This window comes from Protopterus annectens, chromosome 2.part0 (assembly GCF_019279795.1).
Source record: "Protopterus annectens isolate FY-2018-M chromosome 2.part0, PAN1.0, whole genome shotgun sequence".
Classification (NCBI taxonomy): Eukaryota; Metazoa; Chordata; order Ceratodontiformes; family Protopteridae; genus Protopterus; species Protopterus annectens.
In genome coordinates this window covers 320,922,882-320,940,168 of record NC_056728.1, presented here as the reverse complement: position 1 = coordinate 320,940,168, position 17,287 = coordinate 320,922,882, and the positions used below count along the sequence as shown (strand labels likewise).

General features: G+C 41.5%; 1 protein-coding gene across 2 annotated transcripts in view; it reads right to left on the bottom strand.

The window, feature by feature from the left end:
* Positions 1-17,287, bottom strand: part of SLC12A2 (solute carrier family 12 member 2) — a 2,115,502-nt gene that overhangs the window by 3,018 nt on the left and 2,095,197 nt on the right. The gene's annotated exons all lie outside the window — the stretch shown is intronic.

The window sequence follows — 17,287 nt, the reverse complement described above, 5'->3', positions numbered from 1 at the left end:
CTATATGGGAGAGCAAGTATATGCAAACTGGGTTTAATGAATAATACTGCAAATTTCTACTTCACACAGTTAGTTATTTTTATTTCTGAAAAAAATAAGATGTAGCACGTGAGTCATCTTTCTTTAAATTGCTGATGCTACCAATGTTGTAGTCTTATAGTCTGGTTTCCTGTGTACTAAGCAGTTTCAAAACCATGTGCAAATGGAGAGATTCAGAAGACTGTGTGAAGGGGTAAATGCATCATGAAGAGAGGTATGTACCTCCAAGATAGGTACAGTTGAGAAGTATGTGATCGTACTCTCAACACTAGTGACCCTACAGTTAAACTATCACATGTGATCATCCAAATGTAAACACTGAATAGTGTACATGACGGCAGATTAACCAAATGACATTCTTTTTAACTATCGAGAGAAGGTGAATATAAATCAGCCTATGTTCTTTAATGCAGTCTTAGCAGGCACTCAAATGATGAACGAGTTCCAAGCAGTAGTGTCAACCTATGCTAAAGCAAAATGTGAAAGGTTAATTGGGGAAATGGGGTTGGGGGTTAGCATAATGATTGAGGTGCTTACTTTGCAGTCACAAGGTACAGTATTTGGTTCTTACCTTTGAAAGGGAAATTGACTAGGCTTAAAATGGCCCACAAGGATTGCTAGCCTTGTACTTAACTATGAATTATGTTACTCAAGGCCAGAATGCCAAGAAATGCATCACTGTTAGAGGATATTGTTCTCTGTGTCCTGACAGCACACCATAACTGCAGTGATTGGTAAAAGCTTGTGCCCTGGATTGCACAACAGCAAAATAATCCACACTTCTGGGGGGTTGGAACAAAGAAAGTACAGTTGTGTGCCTACCATAAATGTAGATGTTTGAGTGTATTCACTGTTGCAGTCATTACTCTTGGGTTATCCTGCTGGCAGGCTACCCTCAGTAAGCCAGAATTCCAAAGTCTATGTCCGGCGTCGGTTGCTGTCACCTCTTCCCTGACGTTAGTGCTCCAGGGGTATAAAAGATGCAGCAGACGCAATTTTCTTCACTTTTTCTTGCCCCAGATGTCAGGTGCCCCAAGTAGGTAGGCTGAAAAATATACCAATAAGAAATGCATGCACAAAAATAACATTTCCTTCATCTACAAACAAATACACCAAAAAGGTTGTATAGGATAGAGAAGTGCAGATAAGTCCCAGCAAAGAGAAGGGGGATGGTGGGTGGGAAACCTGGACTGCAACAGTGAATGCACTCGAACATCTACATTTATGGTAGGTACACAACTGTACTATGTTCATCGTGTTTCACTGTTGCAGTCATTACTCTTGGGTAGAATCCCAAAGCTGAGAATGGGTGGCTGGGTTAAATAGGATTAGGAGAGGCTATGAGGCCCTGCAGAACTGCAGTGGCGAAGCCTGCTCTGGACTTAGAGTAGAGAGGCAAGTGGTAGTACTTTGTAAATGTGTGCACTGAACTCCAAGTTGCAGCCTCTAAGATTTCTTTGGTTGGTACTCATCTGAGGAAGGCTGCTGAAGTGGCTGCTGCTCTGGTGGAATGAGGCCTAATGCCCTTAGGCACTGATTTGCCATGTTGAAAATAGAAACGGAAGCAATGGCCTATCCATTTAGAAATAGTCTGTTTCGAGATAGCCTTTCCTTGTGATCTTGCAGTATATGACACTAAAATTTGCTCAGTCTTTTTGAAAGCTTTAGTTCTGTCCAAGTAGAAGCGCAACTGCCTGTGTATGTCCAAAGAATGCAGAATTTTCTCACCCTTGTTCTGTAGATTTGGGTAAAAGGTAAGCAAGTGAATGGTTTGGTTGAGGGCCACACTGGACACCACCTTAGGCATAAATGTAGAGTTTGTCCTCAGAGAAACCCTGCCTGGATGAAAAATGATGAAAGGTTCCACAGCCATGAGTGCTTGTAACTCAGAGACTCACCTTGCAGAGGTTATGGCTAGGAGCAGAGCTGTTTTCCAGGATAAGAATTTTATATCTGCTGTTGATGCTGGCTCGAAAGGAGGCAGTGTGAGTTTTTCCAAAACATAATTAAGGTCCCAGGCCAGAACTGGTGCTCTCCTTGGAGGCCTAATGTTTTTGGCCCCTCTGAGGTACTGCCTTATTAAAGGATGAGAAAAGAAAGGTGGTTCCGTATTGTAATGTGCTGAAATGGCAGAGGCATGAATCTTAATTGATGAGAAAGGAAGGCCTTTGTTCAGCATCTCAGTTAGGTATTGTAAAATCTGAGGAATATTTGGTACAGACGTGTCAGTGCCTTGTTCCTGGTTCCAAACACAGAATCTCTTCCATTTTTTTGCATAAGATTTTCTGGGTACTGGGCCTCCTGGCCTCCAAGATAACATCCATAACAGCTTTTGAAAGGGGAGTGTTCTAAATGGCTACATTATCCGCCATGCTGCCAGATTTAAGGTCCTGAGTTGGCTGTGCAGGATCTGATTGTTTTGTTGGGTCAGCAAGTGAGAAGTTTGAGGCAATATCCATGCTGGACCTTGAGACAAGCTCTTTAGAATTAGGTTCCAGAGCTGGCGTGGCCAGTCTGGTGCAATCAGAATCAATTTTGGCTTCTCTTGTCTGACCTTTAGGGGTACTCTGGGAAGGAGAGGCAGTGGGGGAAAAGCATATACTGTTAGATTTTTCCAGCTGAATGATAGGGCGTCCACTTTCCATGCTTGCTTGTGATAAATCCTTGTGCAAAATTCCTGCAATTGACAGTTGTGAGGGGAGGCAAATAGATCTATGTCTGGGCATCCCTATTTCCTTATTATCATGCTGAAGACTTGTGGATCTAGTTTCCATTCGTGGGGATCGATGAGGTTTCTGCTTAGTTCGTCTGCCAGAGTATTTGTTTTTCCTGGCAGGAATTGTGCTTGCAGGCGAACTTGAAAAGCCAATGCTGTGTCCCATAAGGTGATTGCTTGTCTGCAGAGGGGGTAGGAACGTGTACCTCCCTGCTTGTTTATGTACCACATGACCGTATTGTTGTCTGTCTTTATTAGTAACTGTCCTGGATGAAGCAGGTCCTTGAAAGCTGTCAGGGCATTGTGAACAGCTAGCATCTCTTTTTGACTGATGTGAAGATGCATCTGGTTTGCAGGCCATGTGCCCTGAATACATTTTCCTGGCATATGGGCCCCCCAGGCATAATCTTTTGCATCCGTTGTCAGTGTCTGTCTGGCTGTGGGTAAACTGAATGGCAGACCCTTGTTGTGGTGACAGGCTTCTGCCCACCATCGAAACTCCTGTTGTAGGCAGGGAATGAGTGCAATTACTGTCTCTAGGCTGTGGCAATGCTGAGTCCAAACACTTTTCAGACACCACTGTAGTTTCCTCATATGCAGTTTGGCGTATGGAATTAGTAGAATGCAGGATGCCATGAAACCCAAGGCTTGCAGGATTTTCCTTGCAGATAAGTGGGTTTTTGTTGCCAATTTCTTGAAGTAGTCAGTTGTTTTTGCTTCTCTGGCGTGAGATAAACCATCTGGGCAGTTGTATTTAAGCTTGCACCCAGGAATATTATGTCTTGAGGGCACTACTTTTGATTAATTTTCGTTTACTGTGTATCCTAGGCCAATTAGTAATCGTTTTACAAATGCCAGATGCTTTAGAAGAGTGTCTTTGTTCTCTGCTTGAATTAGGCAGTCATCCAAGTAGGGATATATTTGAATTCCTTTTTGTCAGCAAAACGCAATTACTGGTGCCAGGCATTTTGTAAAGACCCTGGGTGCAGTAGATAAGCCAAAGGGCAGTGCAGAGAATTGGTAATGCATTGAGCCAGCTATGAATCTACGGTATCTTCTGCAAGATTGTCTGATTGGGACATGCAGTATGCCTCTTTTAGGTTCAAAGTTACGAGCCAAGCCCTCTTGCCCAGCATGGGCAGTAGCTGCTGTAGAGTCAACATCTTGAATTTTGGAACTTCCAGAAACGTATTTAGTATAGACAGGTCTAGAATTGGTCTCTAGGTTTTGGCCTTCCTGGGTACTAGGAAAAGTCTGGAGTAAAATCCTTGCCCCTGCTCTTCTTGTGGTACTTGCTGAATAGCCCTGATGTCCATGAGGGCTGTAATTTGTTTTTGTGCCTCTGCCCATTGATTGTGTGGCAGGTCTGGCATGCCCTTTGACCTTGGTAGAGTGTGAAAATGGAACCTGTAGCCTTGGGACACTATGTTCAGGACCCATTTGCCAATTTGATGAAAAAAGTGCTAGTTTTCCCCCTAAGGGGGCTGTCAAAAGAAAACTGCTTGGAAATGGTAGAGGAAAGTCATTGTGACAGTTTCCTGTAAGGTTGTGATTTGTCTTCTCTGCTTTTGGTGGTAGGAGCACCCCATTGTTTAGGCCTGTATGAGCCTTGGGGCTGAGATCTGCCTCTGGGACGTCTGTATCTGCCTCTTTGTGGTCTGTCTGAGACTGGAAAGGACCAATTTTTAGAAGGCCAGTTCCTGCTAAACCTGGGTGGCTGTACCTGTAAGAAATCCTTGACTGTCTGCATGGATTTTGCTCTATCCTCCATTATTTTCAACACCTCTTCTGCTTTAGTACCAAACAAAGTATCATGCTGCAATGGTGCATCTAATAATTTTGCTTTAACATGATCAGGCAGATTCTGTTCCTTTAACCAAGCATGCCTTCTAATAACAGAACCTGTAACAGCAGCCCTGCAAGAGGCCTCCAGTGAATCATAACCACATTGCAAAGTATGCTTTCCCACTTGTTCAGCTGCATGCAATAAATCCTGCAATTCCTTGTTCTCTGAACATTCAGTATTTGTCAACATTTTCTGTTTAAGTAGTGACACTAAATATTGTTGATATTTAAGCATATGAAATTGACAATTTAAAGCCTTTACAGCCAGGGTGGCAGAAGTGAAAACTTTTTTCCCCCATCTGTCTAGAGCCCTAATATCCCTATCAGAGGGGACAGGGTTTTTTTGCAGTGGAAGCTTTAACCCCCTTGGGACCCTGGGATATAGTTTCTGGGTCAGCGGCGGGGTTTTTATATAAGAATTTATGAGAATCCGGGACCCTGTAGTATCTCTGTCTGGCTTAGCAGGTGCAGGGGGTAAAGAGTCAGGGGACAGACCAGACTCTGAAAATACATCTACAATGTCTAGAACAGGTGGAATAGAAAGGGGTCTGTGCTGAAGAAGAAGCAGAAAGTCTCTGAGCCTTTTCTTAGATTCAGAATAATCTTGGCTCTCCCAGTGGAAATGCTCCCTCATAGTATGCAGTGTTTCCCCAAAAGAATAGTCCTCAGGAGGAGAGGCTGAAGGAATGGATTCTTCAGCATCAGAATCCTCATAGGGAAGCATGGAGTGATCCTGTTCAGAAGAGGAATCAGAGGAAATAGATACCTGATCAGAAGAATTATACTCTGTCTCTTGCCTAGACCTCTTATCAGGAGGGGGATGGGAGCCCCTGATCAAAGTAATTAGGTCTTTGGCCATTTTGAGCATCAGTTTTTTAGGCATGGAAGTCTGAGTAGGAGAATGCTGTACTTGTTTCTTTGTCTTTAGAGCTGCTTTAGTCTTTGAAGCTGAAGATGGCTTAATATATAGTTGTGTAGGTCTGAAGACACCCTCAGAAGCCGATCTGCTCAGCGGCTCTGGACCCATCTGAGGGAGTGATTTCCGAATGTCCAATACCTTGAGTTTCCAGAGGCCCAGTCAGCTCCACGTGGGAGTCGGTAGCGGCCTGTGGCTCTGAGGTAGCAGGCGCCAGGGGCTGTGAAAGCGCCTCACGGAGAACCGGCGACTGGTCTAGTAGAGGCTTCTTCGTCGGTTTTGGACCTCGGATGCCTGTTCTTGTCCTTGCATTTTTTGTAAACTCCGATTGCCAGCTGTTCCGACTGCATTATATAATTAAATCTTCGGCCAAAGTAATGAAATGCAAAATCGAACAGACGCTTGATAGTGTGTTGGTTAAATCTAGCACAAAACCGGCAGCTAGCAACATTATGATCAGGGCCTAGGCAAGGAATACAGTAAGAGTGAAAATCCTTATGAGGTATTTGCTTCCCACAAGAAATACAATTGTTAACTTTTTCTGACATCGGTCAAGAAAAAAAGTTTCCTCAACGGGGTACTTAGCTTTAATGAAGGCTTTGGTTCTGAAATTCAGATTTGAAAATCTCAGGAGTCTTCCGACTGGCACTTGCGAACTGCTTTTGTTCGGGCACCGCGTGGCAAGAAAGACTGAAGAAAATGGCATCGGCTGCATCTTTTATACCCCTGGTGCACTGATGTCAGGGAAGAGGTTATAGCAACCGACGCCGGACCTAGGCTTTGGAATTCTGGCCAACTGAGGGTAGCCTGCCAGCAGGATAACCCCAAGAGTAATGACTGCAACAGTAAAACACGAACATCTTGTCACTTCTCACAGAATGTGCAGTTTAATAAGACCAGGCTGGGCTTCATCCTCTATTTGCAGGAGAATCTGAAGTAATGACAAGTTTTGTTTTACTGAATGGGTTGGTCACCCTTCCGTGAAACATACTATATATATTTTTTTAATACAGTAAACAGAAAAATTATAAAGCCATCAGTTTAGTTATCAATCAGAATTTTAGGAAGTACTTCTCTTCTTATGAATTGCTTTAGGAACCAGACCAGAAAGTGAACTGTGAATCAGTGCAAACTTTGGTACAACCTTAGGAAGGAACATGCACTGGTGTGAAGGAAAGTACAGTTGTAGAGGAACTCATAACAGACGTTTGCCCAAGTTCAAGGTTGTACTACACTACTAAGCAGCAGTATACCACGGGTTGTTTCTGATAATGTGGGATCCGAGTGCACATATCAGGACAGACAGAACAGGATACGAGAACTGCTTAGGTCCACATAGGTGGGCCATCAGGAATAAAGAGAAGGCCATTCTAGACTTCTGACTGGCAAAAAACTTGATGGTGTCTAACCCATGGCTCAGCAAGACATCACATACAACAGTGGACAACATGCAACTCAGGTAAACTTCCTCATAGTAAGGAAAGGGCACTGGGAAAGAATAATCAGCAATTGCAAAGTCATCCCTAGTGAAACAAGTCACCCCAGGGCATAATCCAGTGGTTGCCACAATCAGCTGCAAGCAGTTGTTAGAGAAAGCTCTGAAGTCGCAGACTAGGCTGGAGAGAAGAAACAAAAGTTGAAGGAAATACTCAGGGCCCTCACACGGCAGGAAGAGGAGGCTATAGGTGGAGCTGAATAAGAACAGCAGCGTGTATAAGGACTATACAACACATATGTGGCTGAGCCCAGTATAGAAATAAGTTACATAATGAAAGCTGATTCTGGAATGCAGAAGTCTAGGAAGTCATCAAAAGAAAGGAGTGCAGGAAAAAGAGGGAGATAGAAAGCATGGACCACTCTAAGAAGGAAATATTGGCTGGCTGGTTAACAAAGAAGCTAAGGCAGTTGCAATAACAAAGAACAAGTCATCAGGGACACTACCAGGATCTGGAAAGTGACTCAGCAGGTGGCAGAAAGACAGATAACCTTCATAAGATGAGGAATGCCAGCAACAACCTGCTCACCACCCCACAGGACATGAAAAGCAGATGGCACTAGTACTTCCTGCAGCTTCTGAATGAAGAAAACTCCACAGAAGCTGTACTGCTCCCAGACACAACCTACAATGAAAGCATAACAGCCCACCCTAAAAGTAAGAAAAGCACTAAGGAAAATGAATTTAGAGAAAGCAGCAGACTAAGATGACATCACAGCAGAAATGACCAAATTGTTAGGGCAGAAACAGCTCCAGAAGGCACTCATAGCACTACAAAAAGAAAGGCATATCCAAGTTAACTGGACACTAAGCATTTTAGTGCCGCTGTACACAAAGAAAATACTAATTTCAGCGAACATTCTCATTAAAAAAAATTTAAACAGGGAAACTAAGCAGTTGGCCACACAACACCGGAACAGACACCACAATATGTAAAATCCAACTATATACAGAAATTCTGAGATCACACTACAGTGGGGAAAAGGGCAAATTTGTGCTGCTGGCCAACTGCTTCATTTCCCTATGTATTTTTTTGTGAATGTTCCCTGAAATGAATGTTCGATGGTTAGGGTTCAATGAAGAAAGGTTTGCTGAAGTGACCATTGATGTCTTATGAACTGCTGAATCATCCTGTTTCAACAACAGACTAGCAAGTGTGCTAATCAAGATCCAAGCAGGAGACGGGTTCTTTAGACTGTCAAAAATGCAGACATTAACTAAACCCTAAAAACATTTTGTTGTTGTACTGTGTTGCTCTCCTTCGTACAAACTAATTCTTGCATTACCTTGTATGGCTTCAGTATTACCTTCCTTCTAAAGTACTTCTATGCTGTTTGCCTTCCTCGGGACACACCAGTACGGCTCTGCAAGAAATCTTGTAATACTTCAAGATTTGTCTGTTTGAATCTTACATCACACCAACTATTAAATTATCAAGTTATCAGGTAAAGGAAAAGACCACAAAAGCAAGGTATCTCCAAGTCCTTTTTTCTGGTATCATGACCCTATTGAGTGACTGCAGATTCACAATTGTTTTTGTTATAGGGTCAGGAATAGTGGAGACTGAAAATGGACTGTAATTAACCAACTGCTTTGTAATTTAAAGTTATAAATATGTAATTCAAATATTTTATGCAGCTGAAAGGAAAGGCTCAAAACAGCATGCACAAGACCACCAAAGAAGCACTAACCCTTGAGCATCACAGGATAATTGTTATTGACACTTTGTTCATATATTGTGAAAGTGAGCAGTAACTCTGTACTGCCATTACAAGTGAATGGAAAGCAAATAAGAGGGTTATGCAGGAAAGAGAAAATATAGACAAAAAGCAAACTCGCAGGAGTATGCTATCCACCATCAAGCCATTTTTGTGCATAGCAAATTAAAATATTAATTACTTACAGCATTGCAAGGGTATTGACAAACACAAAACCAAGATTTTAAATTTGACCACAGTGGTCTTTTAAGGGTCTGCTTAACCTGGCAGTGCAGGATGACATTTCTACCTTCCACATGACTCTGCTATGCAGCAATACCAGAGACGTTTATCCTGGCCATGGAATTTAGCAAAGGCTTAAGTCAAACACTAACAAGACTGACTTACATTGTTTACAACTCTAGATTACCTAGTAACTGCTCAACTGCAGGGACTGCTGCTTTTATTCACTCCCATCATCCACTGGTGCCAAATTTCCTTAATTTTCTTGGTGCACGGAACATGGGAACTTAAAATGGCATCCTCCTTATCCACCATGGGCAACGATGATGAGTCATGGTCTTTCTTTTATGAACTTTCAGATGCAGAATCAGACAGAATGAAAGAACATTATTCCCCGCCATGACAAGAGTCCATATATACCATTAACTTGTCCTTGCTACTGCAAACATGAAAGTACCCAACAGATGGAAACTAGCAGCTCAATACGGCCATCAAAAACAGCTCATCCAGGTAGTGGAAAACAAAGTTCTTGCAAGGCCTGCTTTGCAAATGCAGTCACCTTGGAGTGCATAAGATACATCAAGAGGGCAATATTTCATACTGAAAATGAAGTTCTTCCAAAGCCAGCCTAAGGAACCTCCCATACAAGTCCCAAAGAATATAATGACATAAGGCATCCACTATGTCCAGTTACACCATCCAGATGACATGCGGAAGCAGAAGCATGTCTCCCCATGAAGAGACACCAAAATCTGATGCATTACATGTGATCGTTTAAGCTGATGAAATCCAAGATGGACAAAGAGAAGACTCCTTTTTCCTTTAGAAAAACAAGTGAAAAAAACACCTTATGCCCTTCTGCAAAGGTGAAACAGGCTCTACAGCCCTTTAAGTAATCTGTGTCTACTTTAAAAGGCATGTGGGGATTAATTGAACCAAAAGTGGAGTTCTTTCTGGGGAAGATCTAACAGCTGTAAAATGTGGCCATTTCATGAATCCAGTGATACTTGCTAGTGACTCTACAAGTCACTGGAATGCTAAAAATTAACCCACTCTCACTAAACGTTGTAGTATGCAATAAAATTGTAACTGCCAGGCCGATGACAAGGCCATATACAAAGAACATTCTTTACCCTTTGTACTGTCCACACTGCGGCATTCTAAAAGACAATGCAGTGGCCATGGCAGTATCACAGACCCTTCACCATGGTCACTCTGCCTGCTTTTTCCTTTGAAAATCCATGACCATTTCCCAGAAGGCCTGAACAAAGACCGCTCCAAAAGACAAATCCAATACAGTCTGCATGAGTTACTCTGTAGTAGTGCCACTTGACAGAGGTACATACCAGAGTCACATGTTCTTGTGTAAGGATTTCTTAAAAATTCTCCACACATGAAATTCAGGAAGGTCTGGCAACTTCTGCACCATCTTAATCACCAGGAAGGGGCTGTGGTCAGAAACCTATGCTGTACTAAACACATCACACAAATGTCTTTGATCAGAATGCCACTCCACTTTTTCCAGAGGCCTTAAAAAGGGCATCAGTTGTCTTATCAGGCAGAGCAAAATCTGGATGTTTCTGGGCTGGAAAAATGGCATCTTAAAAGACCATTTTTATGAACAGGATGACCAATGATTCCAGTGGCTTTAGTGAAGATATAACCACTTCAAAATTATGTCACGAGACAAAAACCAAGCAAGCTAGGGAGAATGGATCAGTTCCTTATTCATTTTACATATTTTGTCACTTGATAAGCTAAAGAACTTGGTTACTTAACCATATGATAGACAATTCACTGAACAGGAGCACAAACTGAATAATCTTTAGTGTCCAATTAGGTCAAAGGTCATAGGCTTCTCATATTAAGAAAGATATGCTGGATGTCAATGATTTTACTTACACCATGAGACAGATACTAGATGCGAAGAATGCTTACATATATGGTTCACAGAAATTTTTTGTATATAAATCAAGACTTAGGGCCTGTCTTCAAAACAGACAATTCATTTTGGGTCTTATAATACAGCACTGGGCTGCCATCTTTGAAATGGAAAAGCTCCAGTCAGTCTGCTTTCAGATTTTAAGGGCAAGAGCTTGCATTACTTTTTCCAAGAGGAAATAACCCAGAACTGTCACCATTTAACCTTGACACTGACAAAGCCTTTTCTAAGAGGCTGTTTCCATCAATCTCTGGTAGAATTCGTATGCTCAAAGGCTTTCCTTGAGGAAGAATTCACTGGGGGGAGTGCATACAAGAGGAGGAGGAGAAAAGATCAACCACTTCTGGCTCTGAGGACAAAATATATGATTCTTCTCTGAGCAAAGGCACGATTCTGAAATGGAAGACACTACTCACTGTTGTAGGAAATGTATAAATTTACATAACCTGCTGCATAAAATTTTAAGAAGCTGTGGAACACACGGTATATTGATCTAAAACTGTAAACCAATGCTGATGCTGGTAGAACAAACCATGCCCTCAGTCTACCTGAACCAGTATGGACTTGCTCACTGACTTTCTACCAGACACACTGTAAAAGCTTCAAAATCCACCATGGTCCGGGTTGGTGACGTAACTGAATTGCCATGGAAAAGCCAGACGTAATTGTGGCTTTTCCACGGCAATTCAGTGCGATTGAAAAGCGGGACTTTTCAAGTCCCACTACTTTCCACAGCAGGCAACGGGATGAGGCAGCTCAACCCGTGAGTGTCCCGCTGACAATGGGATGGGTGGCAACCTTAACCAGGGTTTTTTTTTTCTGGGCCTAGTTCTGAGCTTACTTCTGGTAGGTACAGCAGCCTCTATGCAGCCAATAACATATTTGACAGTTTCGGAAAGCAATTCAGCATAGACTGGTGTGTTCTTCGGGTTTGGAGGATCCCTGAATTTTGACAAACCATCACTTAACAGGTAATTTGTCTTGGAATAGTTCTTAACTGTTACTGGTTTTATTGGGATTAGAGAGTTGATTTTGATTTCGAAGGAGACAGCTTTATGGCTGAATCTCACCAGGGAGGACAAAACATTTTTGGGGAGGGGGTGCAGCATTCTCCCACATTTGTGATCATGTTTGTATATTCACTACTTGGTCAAGTATGTTTGTATTTATGAAGTCCAGGAATCTCTATGCCTATAGATTTGAGACCGTGTAGTACTCACAAGCTATACAGGGGTAATTGAAGTCTCCCATGAGTAGGGTGTTGGATTGAATGGTAAGTGCCTCCAGTGTATGCCAGAGTATAGCCTCCAGTGTCATTTTGTAATTACATGTCGAATACTGTGACTCATTCTTTAAGGATTAAGGGGTCATCAGTAAACATGAGACAATCGCTACATTGTCTCAAGATGCCCATATCCACCAAGCTGGCTACAGAGAAGTTAGAAAACTGCATATCCATAATGTCCAGTCCACTGATTTGTGAGCTATAAGGGGGTGGTGTATTGTGGTTAGAAGACCATTTATTAAGGGTGCTTTGTATGTGCAGACTAATAAGGGTGCTTTATTGGGGTATATTATGCTAAATAGTACTACATTCTACTAATTAAAATGTTTATGCAATACTGAATTCTACTAAATCTGTAGTTATTGCCACTCAAGACCCAACTAGCTGCTCTAAGTTTGTTGGCTGACAAGTTATGCACTATATTGCTACTTTACAGGTTACACCCTTTTATAGATTGCTCACAGAGAAAATTTGCTTTCTGTGTGTTTGCTACTGTACAGGGCACTGCTAACCCACATAAACATGTTAAATTTATAGCAGTGCAAAAAAAAAAAAAAGACAGAAAACTAAATAATGAGCTCTCTGGCCAATAAAATAACTACACTATGAGTCCTTTTGCGTATTTCCAACACAGATAGACCAGACAAACACCTCCTGCCACAAGATGAATAAACCCACTCGACTTCATGTAAAAACACAGTAGAAGAGACCTACAAGTGCAATGCTAACACAAACCACTTGCACAATTAGCTGGAAATTCCCTGCTGAAGGTAATTTCAATACAAATAAATTCAGTGAAATGCACACATAAAAGCAGGAAACAAAAGCGATCACTGAAAACAGCAAGTGTGATTAGCAATCAAAGTACTTAATTTCCCTGCATGGCACAGGATGCAAGAATAACAATTCTGGAATGCAGGCTAAGTCTACAAGCTTTGCTTCAGGAAAATGAGCAGGAGACCATATGTAGTAAAGGAGGTTTACTCAAGAACAATACTGGTTTGCTGGGTGGGAACTCAGTGTCATCGGTCTATGGAAAACAATGGGTGGGATGAGTACATTAGAAGCTTATACAACGGTCAATAGCAAAGAAACGGGAGAAAGGGATTTGGAAATCAATCATAAGGGGTGAAGGGCAAAGAGAGACAGCCTTATATAACAGCAGCAGACTGGTTAGGAAAAGTCAAGGAACAAGCAGGCTAGCAATCAAATAAAGGCAACATTAAAGCTCTTTCAGAATCTTTAGCTTAATGTGTTAGTTGGGGATGGGGAAGAGACAGAATTCAAGGACGTAGATGAGCATAATATAAAAGCATTGAAGCACAAACTGGAGCAGAGACAATCATCTCACTATTGAGCTTTCACACTAACTCATTAACCCAGAGTACCTACTCATGGCATCTCTGTGCTTAACACTGAGCGTGCAATGAGAAGATATGAATTGCAAGCTGTTACCCCAGAGTGCCTTCCACAAGCACGAGAAACTGTAGTGTACAGGTGTAGTTGACCTTAATGTAAAACGCACTCAGATCATAACTAAACTTGTAATTTACCTTATGTAGTTATGATTTAGCGTGATTTTACATTAAGGTCACATTAAAGTTTTAGGAGAAAATCTGCTTTAGAAACTGTTGATCAAGCAAGTGGTGGCAGCCAATCGGATTCTTGCAATCCAAGCCACCACTTGCTTAACACCTTCAACCCCAGCCTAATTTCCCCCAGAAGATGGTGGTCTCAGCAGAGATATGCTGCTTCTGCTTCGATGTGCTCTACTGTTACTTCTATGCTTAGGAACCCCCGCTTCACCTACGAACCATAGAGGACACACTAAACTGCATTAAAAAGAATAACGTACGATTTCTTGCCTAAAGAACTGAAAACAAAACAATTACCTTGCAGACGGTTGGTGCTGTTTATATAGCCCCTTATAGCTCACAAATCAGTGGACTGGACATTATGGATATGCAGTTTTCTAACTTCTTGCTTGCATCTTATTTTCTTAAAACCTTTACAGTTTACAATGTTAGTATTTATGTGTAGTTTCTGCAGCCAGGGGCTGCGCTGTGTAACTTAATTCAGTTTGATCTAAGGACTGTAAACCCTGCTGTCACGCAAACACTGAGGGACTAAAGAATTGTGCAAAACAAGGGGTAACGGAAAATCAAAGACAACTGCAATTAGTTTCAATTCACTCCTACATTGCAGCATTCATAGTTTAGGTGTCATACTAAACTGACAGCCTTCGCGTCACAAAGTTTCAGAGATGATCAAGCAGTAGTTGATATAAACACAGCAATATCAGTAAACCAGCATTTCTGTAAAACTGTCCATGCCACAATAGCAAAACATGTTATGAAATCAATTATCGTAGAGCTCATTTTCGTCTTTTTCATAAAACAGCACCAACCGTCTGCAAAATCAACTTGTTTGTTTGCTAAGAAAATAAACTACAGCCTCTGCTGTTACATTTTTCCTGGAATAAAACACCTGTTCTAGTGGAATCCGGCTGGCATCTCCAATGTATCACATAAAGAAGATATGGCAGAGCTCTAACAGAACGCATCTTACCCTTCTTGCACAGCCTGGAAAGGAATATGTTACCTTTTCACTTCATGAGGCTCAAATCTGATATAGCCAGCTGGAAAACTTCATCTTTTGCAGCATTCTCTTCACATATGGCACCTTTTTGGGAGGAATTTCTTACAACTGTTGTGTTTTTCACCTCTCTTCTCAAAGACAAACGCAGCCAGACATGCATCTTATGCACTTTTCAAAATCCCTGTCGCATGCATATGGGATTCATCCACTCACCAGTTGAGACTCTTTCATATAGAAACCATTTATTACTGATGTCTGCATAAGCTAGAGAAATCATGGGGAGCAGGACAGAATCAGCTAGGATATCGTTGTTGCAAACACACACTATTCACACAAGAACATGAAAGACTTCATACGGTGATTAATCCTTTCAAAAAAAATTCATGCTTTTCTAGTATTATAGACAGCCACCTATGCTGAGAGAGTGCTAAACAAGAATTAATTTATGAAGCCAGTAGACCATCACGGCTTCATAAATGAATGCCGATACCTACATTTGAGGTACCGCTAAAGCTCTGAAGCGCTTTGTGTTTACCTGAATATTTCAAATGGATAAAAGGTAGGATTACCTGCTTACCAGCATTTTATTTATGATTGAAAATGTTACTCTCTGCCTGGGATTTGTAGACAAACTGAATAGTATACAAAATAGTTCCAAGTGTCTTGAGTGTTAGGCAAACCTGTTCTGCTTCATAGTGTACAAGGTGCCTTACTGCCTCGCAGTACTAAGCAATGAGTATTGAAGAACTGCATATGAACATGGTGGAAGAAATAAAAAAGGAAGCCATACTTTGAAATTATCTATATGACAGTTTACATATGACATACATACACATACTATATATAATCTGTCCAGAGATGATATTCTGGCAGCTATTGGGATATTATTAGTTCTTTGCCAGTGGTCCCTTATTAGCTGGTGTGCTCTGCTCATCAATCCATATATGCTTTCATATATGCAGGAAATCAGGCTACAGTGCATATATGTTGCTTGGCAGGGCAGTCTCACAAGGTCCCTATATCCTGACCTCCACTTCTGTAGAACTACTGCTCTCCACTGGAATGGGTGAGTAGGAGTTGAACATTTAAATCTTCTCTCTCATACTGCTTTCCATCTCATGGAGCATGACATCAACCCGTGTCATAATTATGACTTATTTTTCATCTGTGCCATGTGATAAAGTAACTTTCGTAAAGATTAGAATAGTGGAAAACCTAACACATGGGCCCATGTCTAGCAGGCACATATTTAAATATCTAAACTACAGCAAAATAAATGCTGCAGTAAACAAAAATGTTGGCTCAATGGTGTCTCAGTGTTGGCAAATCATTACTGATTGAAGTTAGAAAATAATGAGTAGCTAGATTTCTAACTTCATATCATTCTGAAAATTCTTGCTACAAACCTGTTACTCTATCAACTTTCTATGTCTGTATACGCAATAGTCCTACATTGTCCGTATTTTAGGACCTTTGTCCCACTTTTATTTACTACCTTGTCCAGATTTCTTACTCTAACAGATGTGTACGATACATGGGCGTCTGCAGGCAGATGCAAAGGGCTCCATTTGCAGCACCCTGGATTTTGACCATTGGCCGGGAGAATTCTGTACATTTTTTTTTTTTTTGTGGAGTCTACATGCACACCATTTTCCTTTTTAGTGCTTGAATTAACCTATAGCATTAGGGATTAGATTGGCATTATCCATCCTCTGGTTGATATTAGCACTAGGGGTAATATAGAATTAACTGGAATCACACCATAGATAATTTGAGTGGATCTCTGCATGAGGTAAAGTATTTAAGAGCTGCCTCTATCCATTAGTAGTCCAAGAAGCAGTCTGCGGCAGATTTTCTGTTACCCATCCATAGATCCAAGTTCTTGAATAGGGTGAGGGATGAGCTTTGTTTTACATGGCTAGTGAGTCCTTTACAGAAAAGTGGTATCCCCTGTGAGATATACCTGCCCTTTCACTCTGTTCTGCTGTTGCAGATGAGGTTTAGAACCCTGGACCAAGTATCTCTAGTGCCATTTCACTTGCTGATGTAAGTAGGTTCATCAATATTGGGTTGGAGGATGCCTTGTATGCCACACATAGGTCACCTGTTAGTGTGTAGGATACGGAGTATAATGACAGGGCTTTGAGGCACGCCATGTATGACAATTTTGAGGTATTACTTCCTTTATTTCCTGCCATTACTTGGTTCTGCTAGCCATTTCCATATGGTTTTGACCTGCACAATATTGTGTTATTTCTTTCTGGTATTTGACATAGCATATGTTCCATTACGTAGTTATGTCACTAATTCTAGCTAAATTCCCTAGAATGAATATTTACAGATGTCTCTGAACTTACTAGCCGACTATTACAAGCATGGAGCTACCATATGTTTTATGCTTTTTTGTTGGCTTTGTCAGTCATTTGTAGAATTTATGTGGGAGGAAGGGCTCGGTAATATCCAAGTGTCATACTATTTTACTGAATTACTCGGGTCCCATTACTGGTGATA